Consider the following 14714-nt stretch of genomic DNA (forward strand, 5'->3'; position numbering starts at 1 on the left):
TTTCTTTTGTTGTTGTTGTGGGTATTTTTTTAAGTTTTTTTATTTTTTTTTAAGGAGGGCTTTGGGGTTTTTTTTTGTTGTTTTTTTTTTGTTGTTGTTGTTTATTTTCGTTTTTTTGTTCTGTGTGTGTGTGTGTGTGTGTGTGTGTGTGTTTGTGTGTGTTTGGATGTTTTCTGTGGGAGGGCCTGGGAGGCATCTCATCCCTGGACTTGTAGGTTCTCTTGATTTTCCATAAGGTTCTCACAACTCTGTGTCGAGAAGGTGTTCGCTTCCTTCCGCCTTCGATGTTCCTTATGTTTGCTTCCTTTACCGTCTCCTGCAGCACTGTCGCTCTCCTTCTCTTGACTTTGTGCTATGCTTCCGATTGTGGCTGTCTCTCGTTGCAAGCTTTTCTGGAGAGTTGCTACCACGTGTGTTTCGACGTCTACGACTTTGTCCACCAGAGTCAACTTCTCTGTGGCCCCTTGTCAAGGGAGAATTCCTGATATGAAGTGGTGAGAAGCTCTCTGGAGGCCAGTTCTCTCCATTTGCTGACGCTCGAGGCTGTGCTCCAGCAGCATAACCTCTGTCGTATTTTTCATACCACTCTCTGTATTTTCTCTCCCACTCTCGGTAATGCTCGTTTTCAAATGGGTCTCTAAAGTCAACACTCCTCCCGTAATAAGCTTTTCTGTCATATGGTGGTGGAACTTTACTGTATCTATTAAAATGTGCACGTCCTGTTTCCCCTTGTGGTACAGTCCGTTTATTTGGAGACTGTCCCCTAAATGCTTGAGGGGACCTTGTTCGCGAAGGACATCGCATACATAGTGGTGACCTTGACCTAGACCGACGATATCCATGAGGTCTAGACCTTGGGCGGTCATTTCGACTCTTGCCTCTGCCCCTTCTGGGGTATGGGTGTGATCGCGAATAGGAACGAGAGTGTGAGCGGCTAGGTGATCGAGAATAAGAAGGTGAGCGCGTTGAACCAGATCTTGATTTAGAGTAAGTAGAAGGACTTCTGGAGTATGAGGAACCACCATAGGGATATGTAGACTCTCCTTTTAGCCGTCGCTGCTCTGGGTAGAATTCTTCCCCGGGTCCAAGTGGCGCTTGTGTTGTTGGGATGGTATTTGAGTGAGCAGTCTGCACTCCTGATGATACCCAAGGCGTCGACAAATTGGCTGGCGCTGGAGGGAACCCGGGGGGAGGGACGCTATACCCAGCAGGTGGTGCCTGTCCGAGCAAAGATGGGGTTCCAAGCACAGGCACCGGGTAACCTTTCTCCTCCACAAGGGCAGTCATTGCTATGGAAGAGGTTCCCTGTGAATGTTCTGAGGCAAGGGCTGTGGCTCGCACTGTTTTATGTTCGGAATCCCGGAGAGGCCCATCTGACTTTTCCCAGTGGACTGATGTGGAGACCGTTGCAGTTATATCAGGTCCAGGCACTGGGGTGGATGAATTTCCGGGCACAGCAGGGGCTAAGGAAGACTGATTAGAAGTGAAGGAAGATATAGAGGGAGCCGGGTGGCCTGAGGAAGTCGTCACTGGAATCCTGGGAGGATCTTGTGGTCTTGATATTGGAGATCTCAGCAGAGGCTGTAGATTCCGCTGAATGAGAGGTCTCGGAGGCGGTATCCGGGGTGGCGGTGGGGGTAACTGGTTCCGCAGTCTTTTTGCATAACCACCAGTTCCATTGGTGAAGTTAATAACAGCCTGTCGCAAGAATTTATTGGCAATTAAAGCATCGGGAGAGACATCATGTTGATGACACGTGGGGCACGTATGGTCCTCTGATTCCAAGAGCGCTGTTCTGATACACTCATCACAGTAGCTGTTTGCACAGCAGGGAATGACAGCGGCATCAGTCACGATGTCTTTGCAGATGGGACACAGCAACTCGTCTGGGATAGGGTCGTCCTTTTCAGAAGACGAAGAGGGCTCCTCTGGGAAGAAAGGTGGCCTTTCTTTCTTCCCAATTGCGTATGCTTCTGCCTCTATAGTCGGGATCGCATATGTTCCAGTGTTGGTGAGCTTTGCACCTTTCACGTTAGGATCTTTCACTTCCACCATGAAACTTCTGGGGATTCCAGTGCTCCTTTTAATCCTAGGACGACGTTCGAAGCGTTCACGCCCCTTTGTGGGGCAGTTCTGAATATAATGGCCGGGTCTACCACAGCGGGAACAGGTATAAGATGGAGGTGGTGGACCTAGAGGCTTCTTCATGTAATTGACGGGGCCGTATGCCTGGGCAGATTGCCACATCATGGCTTTAATTTTATCTTCTTCAGAAGCATTGGCTTCAGCCAGATTGGCAGTCTTTGTAAGCTGGGCCAGAGACATCGATGCAGAAGAGTCATCAGCGACCGTTGAAGTGCCCATCACTGGTTCAGTTGGCCGTCTAGCGTCCGCCTTGCTTGTAGATATCACAGCTCCAATAGGAATTCTTCTAACAATTACAGACACGTTCTTAGGAATCAGAGCATTGTCATCGGTGTATTCTTCCTCGGTCTGCGCGTTGGTGATCTGCAGGTCGCACTTGGCAGCTTTCAGCTTCTCTCTCCCCATAATCAGCTTCTTGAGGTCGCGGAGGGAGATGTGCCGCCCATCAAAGGTGGCGATGGCATAGTTGAGTTGGGAAGCGAATTTATAATGCACACAGGCCATGGTGCCAAAGGACTCCTAGCGAAGGTCGGGCGCGGAGACGTGGACACGCTCAAGATATGTCTAGTTGTCAACTTAAGAGCAGAATATGTCGGTACAAAGAACACCCGAAAGACACCGAAGGACCGCAGGCCGCGGGTTCAACACGCCCTCCCCACAGCAAGGGCGTGAGAACCGCAATCCACACCCTGAGCGCAGAATCACTTCAGGGGCTGGAGGGCGAACCAGGGCGGGAGGGCCAGGGGCTCCGCCCAGGGGCACTGCGTCACCACCAAGCCTGCAGCGGGCCTCACCACCCAGGCGCCGCGCGGGGGGTGGGGCGGGGGGGGGGGGGGATGGGCGGCCAGGGGCCTTGGTGGCCTGTCACGGCCGCCGAGGCTCAGGGACGCTGCCCCACCCGAGTGCTCCGCGCTTCTCTCACCTTCCGCTCCCTTCGCCTCTAGTCTCAGAACGGCGAGAACAGGCCCGGAAACTGCAAAGACCAGTTCTTCCTTTCTGTTCTGCCCGGTGCGGCTCCCGAGATGGCGGGGTCCAGCCGCAGCAGGTCCAGGGGTTGCCAAAGGTGTGGATGCAGTTGCCAAAGAAGAAACGACACGCAGACAGCGTACCGTGGATCAGCAGCCTAGCCAGGTTCTAGCCAGGCGCTTCGGGGGCTTCTCTGTCCCAGGACCACCGGGTCTTGGCAAGATCTCTCCCCTGAAAGCTCTCTTGGAGATCGAGGACGATGACCACGACCACAAGCCTAGGGCTGAGAAGCTCTGCCAAGCGGACCCTGCTTTCTTTTATAGCCCGGGAGCGTGGTGGGAGGAGCCAAATCAGCTGGCTGCAGGCTGCACCAATCAGCCGCCCTCAGGACTGGAAGCGTCACCGCTCCAGCACCAGCAGAGGGCGCCACTGGCCCGCCAAAGCGATTCCTGGGGCTTGTGGAGGACATTGCCGTTTTCTTGATTGAAGAGGGGACAATACAAATTTAGACAGGCTCCGGGAGGTGAGGGGGGGTGGGGGGGTGGGGCGAGGACAAGCCCCCTGACTTCTCACAGACAGTCCCCTGCTTGCCCTTCCCAGAACTGGGGAAGTCCAATCACCTGGCTGCCCTCCCCCAGAGGGAGGGTTGCATTGGTGCTTCTCGACCAGCGGAGGGCAGGTCGGGCACTTCAGCCCCAGAACCAGTCAACCCAATCTCTGTTATCCACAGCCAAAGACTACGTTGGGGCCGGGCCAACTGGTCGACTGTCCCGCCCCCCCTCCCCCTTAGCCGCTGCTCTCCCTCTCTGGATTGATGGCCAGGCCCATGCTGAGATACCAAGTCCGGGCCTGGCCATCTGGGCTTGCCAAAGCGTCAGCGCATTGAAAAGCTGGATCAGGGTGTTTTCTAAGGGGTTCTTTCTTTTGTTGTTGTTGTGGGTATTTTTTTAAGTTTTTTTATTTTTTTTTAAGGAGGGCTTTGGGGTTTTTTTTTGTTGTTTTTTTTTTGTTGTTGTTGTTTATTTTCGTTTTTTTGTTCTGTGTGTGTGTGTGTGTGTGTGTGTGTGTGTGTGTGTTTGTGTGTGTTTGGATGTTTTCTGTGGGAGGGCCTGGGAGGCATCTCATCCCTGGACTTGTAGGTTCTCTTGATTTTCCATAAGGTTCTCACAACTCTGTGTCGAGAAGGTGTTCGCTTCCTTCCGCCTTCGATGTTCCTTATGTTTGCTTCCTTTACCGTCTCCTGCAGCACTCGCTCTCCTTCTCTTGACTTTGTGCTATGCTTCCGATTGTGGCTGTCTCTCGTTGCAAGCTTTTCTGGAGAGTTGCTACCACGTGTGTTTCGACGTCTACGACTTTGTCCACCAGAGTCAACTTCTCTGTGGCCCCTTGTCAAGGGAGAATTCCTGATATGAAGTGGTGAGAAGCTCTCTGGAGGCCAGTTCTCTCCATTTGCTGACGCTCGAGGCTGTGCTCCAGCAGCATAACCTCTGTCGTATTTTTCATACCACTCTCTGTATTTTCTCTCCCACTCTCGGTAATGCTCGTTTTCAAATGGGTCTCTAAAGTCAACACTCCTCCCGTAATAAGCTTTTCTGTCATATGGTGGTGGAACTTTACTGTATCTATTAAAATGTGCACGTCCTGTTTCCCCTTGTGGTACAGTCCGTTTATTTGGAGACTGTCCCCTAAATGCTTGAGGGGACCTTGTTCGCGAAGGACATCGCATACATAGTGGTGACCTTGACCTAGACCGACGATATCCATGAGGTCTAGACCTTGGGCGGTCATTTCGACTCTTGCCTCTGCCCCTTCTGGGGTATGGGTGTGATCGCGAATAGGAACGAGAGTGTGAGCGGCTAGGTGATCGAGAATAAGAAGGTGAGCGCGTTGAACCAGATCTTGATTTAGAGTAAGTAGAAGGACTTCTGGAGTATGAGGAACCACCATAGGGATATGTAGACTCTCCTTTTAGCCGTCGCTGCTCTGGGTAGAATTCTTCCCCGGGTCCAAGTGGCGCTTGTGTTGTTGGGATGGTATTTGAGTGAGCAGTCTGCACTCCTGATGATACCCAAGGCGTCGACAAATTGGCTGGCGCTGGAGGGAACCCGGGGGGAGGGACGCTATACCCAGCAGGTGGTGCCTGTCCGAGCAAAGATGGGGTTCCAAGCACAGGCACCGGGTAACCTTTCTCCTCCACAAGGGCAGTCATTGCTATGGAAGAGGTTCCCTGTGAATGTTCTGAGGCAAGGGCTGTGGCTCGCACTGTTTTATGTTCGGAATCCCGGAGAGGCCCATCTGACTTTTCCCAGTGGACTGATGTGGAGACCGTTGCAGTTATATCAGGTCCAGGCACTGGGGTGGATGAATTTCCGGGCACAGCAGGGGCTAAGGAAGACTGATTAGAAGTGAAGGAAGATATAGAGGGAGCCGGGTGGCCTGAGGAAGTCGTCACTGGAATCCTGGGAGGATCTTGTGGTCTTGATATTGGAGATCTCAGCAGAGGCTGTAGATTCCGCTGAATGAGAGGTCTCGGAGGCGGTATCCGGGGTGGCGGTGGGGGTAACTGGTTCCGCAGTCTTTTTGCATAACCACCAGTTCCATTGGTGAAGTTAATAACAGCCTGTCGCAAGAATTTATTGGCAATTAAAGCATCGGGAGAGACATCATGTTGATGACACGTGGGGCACGTATGGTCCTCTGATTCCAAGAGCGCTGTTCTGATACACTCATCACAGTAGCTGTTTGCACAGCAGGGAATGACAGCGGCATCAGTCACGATGTCTTTGCAGATGGGACACAGCAACTCGTCTGGGATAGGGTCGTCCTTTTCAGAAGACGAAGAGGGCTCCTCTGGGAAGAAAGGTGGCCTTTCTTTCTTCCCAATTGCGTATGCTTCTGCCTCTATAGTCGGGATCGCATATGTTCCAGTGTTGGTGAGCTTTGCACCTTTCACGTTAGGATCTTTCACTTCCACCATGAAACTTCTGGGGATTCCAGTGCTCCTTTTAATCCTAGGACGACGTTCGAAGCGTTCACGCCCCTTTGTGGGGCAGTTCTGAATATAATGGCCGGGTCTACCACAGCGGGAACAGGTATAAGATGGAGGTGGTGGACCTAGAGGCTTCTTCATGTAATTGACGGGGCCGTATGCCTGGGCAGATTGCCACATCATGGCTTTAATTTTATCTTCTTCAGAAGCATTGGCTTCAGCCAGATTGGCAGTCTTTGTAAGCTGGGCCAGAGACATCGATGCAGAAGAGTCATCAGCGACCGTTGAAGTGCCCATCACTGGTTCAGTTGGCCGTCTAGCGTCCGCCTTGCTTGTAGATATCACAGCTCCAATAGGAATTCTTCTAACAATTACAGACACGTTCTTAGGAATCAGAGCATTGTCATCGGTGTATTCTTCCTCGGTCTGCGCGTTGGTGATCTGCAGGTCGCACTTGGCAGCTTTCAGCTTCTCTCTCCCCATAATCAGCTTCTTGAGGTCGCGGAGGGAGATGTGCCGCCCATCAAAGGTGGCGATGGCATAGTTGAGTTGGGAAGCGAATTTATAATGCACACAGGCCATGGTGCCAAAGGACTCCTAGCGAAGGTCGGGCGCGGAGACGTGGACACGCTCAAGATATGTCTAGTTGTCAACTTAAGAGCAGAATATGTCGGTACAAAGAACACCCGAAAGACACCGAAGGACCGCAGGCCGCGGGTTCAACACGCCCTCCCCACAGCAAGGGCGTGAGAACCGCAATCCACACCCTGAGCGCAGAATCACTTCAGGGGCTGGAGGGCGAACCAGGGCGGGAGGGCCAGGGGCTCCGCCCAGGGGCACTGCGTCACCACCAAGCCTGCAGCGGGCCTCACCACCCAGGCGCCGCGCGGGGGGTGGGGCGGGGGGGGGGGATGGGCGGCCAGGGGCCTTGGTGGCCTGTCACGGCCGCCGAGGCTCAGGGACGCTGCCCCACCCGAGTGCTCCGCGCTTCTCTCACCTTCCGCTCCCTTCGCCTCTAGTCTCAGAACGGCGAGAACAGGCCCGGAAACTGCAAAGACCAGTTCTTCCTTTCTGTTCTGCCCGGTGCGGCTCCCGAGATGGCGGGGTCCAGCCGCAGCAGGTCCAGGGGTTGCCAAAGGTGTGGATGCAGTTGCCAAAGAAGAAACGACACGCAGACAGCGTACCGTGGATCAGCAGCCTAGCCAGGTTCTAGCCAGGCGCTTCGGGGGCTTCTCTGTCCCAGGACCACCGGGTCTTGGCAAGATCTCTCCCCTGAAAGCTCTCTTGGAGATCGAGGACGATGACCACGACCACAAGCCTAGGGCTGAGAAGCTCTGCCAAGCGGACCCTGCTTTCTTTTATAGCCCGGGAGCGTGGTGGGAGGAGCCAAATCAGCTGGCTGCAGGCTGCACCAATCAGCCGCCCTCAGGACTGGAAGCGTCACCGCTCCAGCACCAGCAGAGGGCGCCACTGGCCCGCCAAAGCGATTCCTGGGGCTTGTGGAGGACATTGCCGTTTTCTTGATTGAAGAGGGGACAATACAAATTTAGACAGGCTCCGGGAGGTGAGGGGGGGTGGGGGGGTGGGGCGAGGACAAGCCCCCTGACTTCTCACAGACAGTCCCCTGCTTGCCCTTCCCAGAACTGGGGAAGTCCAATCACCTGGCTGCCCTCCCCCAGAGGGAGGGTTGCATTGGTGCTTCTCGACCAGCGGAGGGCAGGTCGGGCACTTCAGCCCCAGAACCAGTCAACCCAATCTCTGTTATCCACAGCCAAAGACTACGTTGGGGCCGGGCCAACTGGTCGACTGTCCCGCCCCCCCTCCCCCTTAGCCGCTGCTCTCCCTCTCTGGATTGATGGCCAGGCCCATGCTGAGATACCAAGTCCGGGCCTGGCCATCTGGGCTTGCCAAAGCGTCAGCGCATTGAAAAGCTGGATCAGGGTGTTTTCTAAGGGGTTCTTTCTTTTGTTGTTGTTGTGGGTATTTTTTTAAGTTTTTTTATTTTTTTTTAAGGAGGGCTTTGGGGTTTTTTTTGTTGTTTTTTTTTTGTTGTTGTTGTTTATTTTCGTTTTTTTGTTCTGTGTGTGTGTGTGTGTGTGTGTGTGTGTGTGTGTTTGTGTGTGTTTGGATGTTTTCTGTGGGAGGGCCTGGGAGGCATCTCATCCCTGGACTTGTAGGTTCTCTTGATTTTCCATAAGGTTCTCACAACTCTGTGTCGAGAAGGTGTTCGCTTCCTTCCGCCTTCGATGTTCCTTATGTTTGCTTCCTTTACCGTCTCCTGCAGCACTGTCGCTCTCCTTCTCTTGACTTTGTGCTATGCTTCCGATTGTGGCTGTCTCTCGTTGCAAGCTTTTCTGGAGAGTTGCTACCACGTGTGTTTCGACGTCTACGACTTTGTCCACCAGAGTCAACTTCTCTGTGGCCCCTTGTCAAGGGAGAATTCCTGATATGAAGTGGTGAGAAGCTCTCTGGAGGCCAGTTCTCTCCATTTGCTGACGCTCGAGGCTGTGCTCCAGCAGCATAACCTCTGTCGTATTTTTCATACCACTCTCTGTATTTTCTCTCCCACTCTCGGTAATGCTCGTTTTCAAATGGGTCTCTAAAGTCAACACTCCTCCCGTAATAAGCTTTTCTGTCATATGGTGGTGGAACTTTACTGTATCTATTAAAATGTGCACGTCCTGTTTCCCCTTGTGGTACAGTCCGTTTATTTGGAGACTGTCCCCTAAATGCTTGAGGGGACCTTGTTCGCGAAGGACATCGCATACATAGTGGTGACCTTGACCTAGACCGACGATATCCATGAGGTCTAGACCTTGGGCGGTCATTTCGACTCTTGCCTCTGCCCCTTCTGGGGTATGGGTGTGATCGCGAATAGGAACGAGAGTGTGAGCGGCTAGGTGATCGAGAATAAGAAGGTGAGCGCGTTGAACCAGATCTTGATTTAGAGTAAGTAGAAGGACTTCTGGAGTATGAGGAACCACCATAGGGATATGTAGACTCTCCTTTTAGCCGTCGCTGCTCTGGGTAGAATTCTTCCCCGGGTCCAAGTGGCGCTTGTGTTGTTGGGATGGTATTTGAGTGAGCAGTCTGCACTCCTGATGATACCCAAGGCGTCGACAAATTGGCTGGCGCTGGAGGGAACCCGGGGGGAGGGACGCTATACCCAGCAGGTGGTGCCTGTCCGAGCAAAGATGGGGTTCCAAGCACAGGCACCGGGTAACCTTTCTCCTCCACAAGGGCAGTCATTGCTATGGAAGAGGTTCCCTGTGAATGTTCTGAGGCAAGGGCTGTGGCTCGCACTGTTTTATGTTCGGAATCCCGGAGAGGCCCATCTGACTTTTCCCAGTGGACTGATGTGGAGACCGTTGCAGTTATATCAGGTCCAGGCACTGGGGTGGATGAATTTCCGGGCACAGCAGGGGCTAAGGAAGACTGATTAGAAGTGAAGGAAGATATAGAGGGAGCCGGGTGGCCTGAGGAAGTCGTCACTGGAATCCTGGGAGGATCTTGTGGTCTTGATATTGGAGATCTCAGCAGAGGCTGTAGATTCCGCTGAATGAGAGGTCTCGGAGGCGGTATCCGGGGTGGCGGTGGGGGTAACTGGTTCCGCAGTCTTTTTGCATAACCACCAGTTCCATTGGTGAAGTTAATAACAGCCTGTCGCAAGAATTTATTGGCAATTAAAGCATCGGGAGAGACATCATGTTGATGACACGTGGGGCACGTATGGTCCTCTGATTCCAAGAGCGCTGTTCTGATACACTCATCACAGTAGCTGTTTGCACAGCAGGGAATGACAGCGGCATCAGTCACGATGTCTTTGCAGATGGGACACAGCAACTCGTCTGGGATAGGGTCGTCCTTTTCAGAAGACGAAGAGGGCTCCTCTGGGAAGAAAGGTGGCCTTTCTTTCTTCCCAATTGCGTATGCTTCTGCCTCTATAGTCGGGATCGCATATGTTCCAGTGTTGGTGAGCTTTGCACCTTTCACGTTAGGATCTTTCACTTCCACCATGAAACTTCTGGGGATTCCAGTGCTCCTTTTAATCCTAGGACGACGTTCGAAGCGTTCACGCCCCTTTGTGGGGCAGTTCTGAATATAATGGCCGGGTCTACCACAGCGGGAACAGGTATAAGATGGAGGTGGTGGACCTAGAGGCTTCTTCATGTAATTGACGGGGCCGTATGCCTGGGCAGATTGCCACATCATGGCTTTAATTTTATCTTCTTCAGAAGCATTGGCTTCAGCCAGATTGGCAGTCTTTGTAAGCTGGGCCAGAGACATCGATGCAGAAGAGTCATCAGCGACCGTTGAAGTGCCCATCACTGGTTCAGTTGGCCGTCTAGCGTCCGCCTTGCTTGTAGATATCACAGCTCCAATAGGAATTCTTCTAACAATTACAGACACGTTCTTAGGAATCAGAGCATTGTCATCGGTGTATTCTTCCTCGGTCTGCGCGTTGGTGATCTGCAGGTCGCACTTGGCAGCTTTCAGCTTCTCTCTCCCCATAATCAGCTTCTTGAGGTCGCGGAGGGAGATGTGCCGCCCATCAAAGGTGGCGATGGCATAGTTGAGTTGGGAAGCGAATTTATAATGCACACAGGCCATGGTGCCAAAGGACTCCTAGCGAAGGTCGGGCGCGGAGACGTGGACACGCTCAAGATATGTCTAGTTGTCAACTTAAGAGCAGAATATGTCGGTACAAAGAACACCCGAAAGACACCGAAGGACCGCAGGCCGCGGGTTCAACACGCCCTCCCCACAGCAAGGGCGTGAGAACCGCAATCCACACCCTGAGCGCAGAATCACTTCAGGGGCTGGAGGGCGAACCAGGGCGGGAGGGCCAGGGGCTCCGCCCAGGGGCACTGCGTCACCACCAAGCCTGCAGCGGGCCTCACCACCCAGGCGCCGCGCGGGGGGTGGGGCGGGGGGGGGGGGATGGGCGGCCAGGGGCCTTGGTGGCCTGTCACGGCCGCCGAGGCTCAGGGACGCTGCCCCACCCGAGTGCTCCGCGCTTCTCTCACCTTCCGCTCCCTTCGCCTCTAGTCTCAGAACGGCGAGAACAGGCCCGGAAACTGCAAAGACCAGTTCTTCCTTTCTGTTCTGCCCGGTGCGGCTCCCGAGATGGCGGGGTCCAGCCGCAGCAGGTCCAGGGGTTGCCAAAGGTGTGGATGCAGTTGCCAAAGAAGAAACGACACGCAGACAGCGTACCGTGGATCAGCAGCCTAGCCAGGTTCTAGCCAGGCGCTTCGGGGGCTTCTCTGTCCCAGGACCACCGGGTCTTGGCAAGATCTCTCCCCTGAAAGCTCTCTTGGAGATCGAGGACGATGACCACGACCACAAGCCTAGGGCTGAGAAGCTCTGCCAAGCGGACCCTGCTTTCTTTTATAGCCCGGGAGCGTGGTGGGAGGAGCCAAATCAGCTGGCTGCAGGCTGCACCAATCAGCCGCCCTCAGGACTGGAAGCGTCACCGCTCCAGCACCAGCAGAGGGCGCCACTGGCCCGCCAAAGCGATTCCTGGGGCTTGTGGAGGACATTGCCGTTTTCTTGATTGAAGAGGGGACAATACAAATTTAGACAGGCTCCGGGAGGTGAGGGGGGGTGGGGGGGTGGGGCGAGGACAAGCCCCCTGACTTCTCACAGACAGTCCCCTGCTTGCCCTTCCCAGAACTGGGGAAGTCCAATCACCTGGCTGCCCTCCCCCAGAGGGAGGGTTGCATTGGTGCTTCTCGACCAGCGGAGGGCAGGTCGGGCACTTCAGCCCCAGAACCAGTCAACCCAATCTCTGTTATCCACAGCCAAAGACTACGTTGGGGCCGGGCCAACTGGTCGACTGTCCCGCCCCCCCTCCCCCTTAGCCGCTGCTCTCCCTCTCTGGATTGATGGCCAGGCCCATGCTGAGATACCAAGTCGGGGCTTGGTCATCTGAGCTTGCCAAAGAGTCAGCGCATTGAAAAGCTGGATCAGGGTGTTTTCTAAGGGGTTCTTTCTTTTGTTGTTGTTGTGGGTATTTTTTTAAGTTTTTTTATTTTTTTTTAAGGAGGGCTTTGGGGGTTTTTTTGTTTTGTTTTTGTTTAGTTTCTTTGTTTTTTTGTTCTGTGTGTGTGTGTGTGTGTGTGTGTGTGTGTTTGGATGTTTTTTGTGGGAGGGCCTGGGAGGCATCTCATCACTGGACTTGTAGGTTCTCTTGATTTTCCATAACGTTCTAACAACTCTGTGTTGAGAAGGCCTTCTTTTCCTTCTGCCTTCGATGTTCCTTACGTTTATTTACATTACCATCTCCTGCAGCACTGTTGTTCTCCTTCTCTTGACTTTGTGCTATGCTTCCGATTGTGGCTGTCTCTCGTTGCAAGTTTTTCTGGAGTGTTGCTACCTATGTTTCGACTTCTACGACTTGGTCCACCCGAGTAAACTTCTCAAGTGGCCCCTTGTAAAGGGAGAATTCCTGATATGAAGTGGCCCTCGGCCAAGGCAGGAACCAGCCGGCGCCCCACATCAGGCCGAGACAGTTTCCCCAGGAGTGGCAACACGACTGCTTCCTCAGGGGCTTCGACAGGGGTGCTGGCCTGGTGACCCGGGCGGAGCTGCTGCTGTCTAACCTGGACTTCAGCGTGGCCAACGCGGACATTCAGCAGCTGTTTGCCCAGTTCGGGCCTCTGAAGAAGTCACTTTCCACTACAACCGCTGTGGCCACAGCCTGGGTACAGCCCAGGTGCATTTTGAGTGGAAGGCAGACGCCCTGAATGCCATGAAAGAGTACAATGGCGTCCCTTTAGATGGCCGCCCCCTCGACATCCAGTTCCTCACCTCACGCACAGACACGCCGCGCAGGCCGTTATACAGTGTCAACAGCGGCAGGATGACCAGAAACCGAGGATCTGGTGGCTTCAGCAGTGGCACTTGGAGAGGCGCCCGAGGAGGCAGCTGGGGCACTGGCCACAGTTCAAACAGCAGATGCCTGCGGAGGATTTGGACACCCAGCTGGAGGCTTACAACTCGCTGAGGGGCACCGAGGCATTGGATGACCAGCTGGACGCTGAGAGCACGATGATGGACAGCAGCAAAAGCACCAGCAGTTCCGTGCGAAGAGGTCCTCTCTCGTGCTGCTTCCCGAGGGCAGGCTGGCGGGGCCCTATGGCCAATGATTGAGTTGTTTCTAATGAGTTTGCTGACCACTGCCCTAAGGGATGTATCCATAAACATATTGCTAGGAGACATGTCTGAGAGTTCGCTGCCTATCTTTTCTTCTAAATTTTTTTATAGTTTCACAACTTACATTTAGGTATTTAATCTATGTTAAGTTTATTCCTGTGTATGGTGTAAGTTGAGGGCCTAGTTTCATTTTTTGGCATGAACTTTTCCAGTTTTCCTAAAATGACACTGTCTTTACTCCATTGTATGCTCTTGCCACCTTTGTCAAATATTAATTGAGAACAATGTCTTGGATCTATTTCTGACATCTCTGTTCTGTTCCATTGATCTATATGCCTATTCTTGTGCCAGTACCAGGTGGTTTTGACCAGATTGTCTTTGTTATATAACTTGATATCTGGTAATGTGTTTTCACAAACTTTGTTCTTCTTTCTCAAGAATGCTGTGGCTATTTAGGGTCTTTTTTGGTTTTGTTTATATTTTTAGAGTGTTTGTTCTAGATCTGTGAAATTTGCCATTGGTATTTTAACAGGGATTGCATTTAATCCATAGGTTGCTTTAGGTAGTATGGACATATTAATGATGTTGATTCTACCTATCCATGAACATGGTATATTCTTTCAATTGTTTAAATCTTCCTCTATCTATTTTTTCAATGTTCTGGAGTTTTCAGAGTACAGGTTTCTTACCTCCTTGGTTAAATTTATTCCAAAGTATCTTAATTTTTTTCTTGCGATGGTAAATGGGATTGGTTTTTTTTTTTAATATATATATATATATATATATATATATATATATATATATATACTTTTGTATTATTATATTTTAATTGTCTAAAGTTTTACATATAGTTTATATAGTTTCTAAAGTTTTCTCCCCATTGACCTCACCCATTCCCACCCCTGAGTGCAATCCCCTACCACCCCAGTGTCTGTATCCATGGGTTATGCTAACATGCATGCATACAAGTTCTTTGGTAGATCTCTAACCACACCCCCCTACTTCCCCTGCCATTTGTCTCTGGATCTATTTTTGTTCATCAGTTTATGTTGATCATATATCCCACATATGAGTGCGATTATGTGATATTTATTTTTATCTGGCTTATTTCACTTATCATACAGTTCCTCATGTTGTGGTGAAACCCAACCATAAAATTATTTTCGTTGCTACTTCATAACAGTAGTTTTGCTACTGTTATGAATCATAATGTAAATATCTGATATGCAGGATGTATTTAGGAGACCCCTGTGAAAGGGTCGTTTTAACCCCCAAAAGGGTCCCGACCCACAGGTTGAGAACCACTGCTCTAGAGTGTTGGCAGTGTGATCCTGGAATGTCTCCCAAGAGTGTCTGTGTGTGTGGGACCCTGTGGTGGGACAGTGGACAGTGGACATTAAAATCCCATCAGATTGAAAGTGATGCAAAAGCGCTGGGAGACATGCATCAGAATGGTGTG

The 14714-nt window shown here is 52.0% G+C and overlaps 3 pseudogenes; all 3 read right to left on the reverse strand.

Moving 5' to 3' along the window:
• Positions 1–862: 862 nt before the first annotated feature.
• On the reverse strand, positions 863–2649 carry LOC138998639 (E3 ubiquitin-protein ligase RBBP6 pseudogene; annotated as a pseudogene).
• Positions 2650–4232: 1583 nt separating this feature from the next.
• LOC138998640 (E3 ubiquitin-protein ligase RBBP6 pseudogene) lies at positions 4233–6682 on the reverse strand (annotated as a pseudogene).
• Positions 6683–8924: 2242 nt separating this feature from the next.
• Positions 8925–10711, reverse strand: LOC138998641 (E3 ubiquitin-protein ligase RBBP6 pseudogene; annotated as a pseudogene).
• Between the last annotated feature and the right edge of the window lie 4003 nt (positions 10712–14714).

The sequence above is a fragment of the Myotis yumanensis genome, unplaced genomic scaffold (assembly GCF_028538775.1).
Source record: "Myotis yumanensis isolate MYYU_CA2020_CCGP unplaced genomic scaffold, mMyoYum1.0.hap1 SCAF_20, whole genome shotgun sequence".
Classification (NCBI taxonomy): Eukaryota; Metazoa; Chordata; class Mammalia; order Chiroptera; family Vespertilionidae; genus Myotis; species Myotis yumanensis.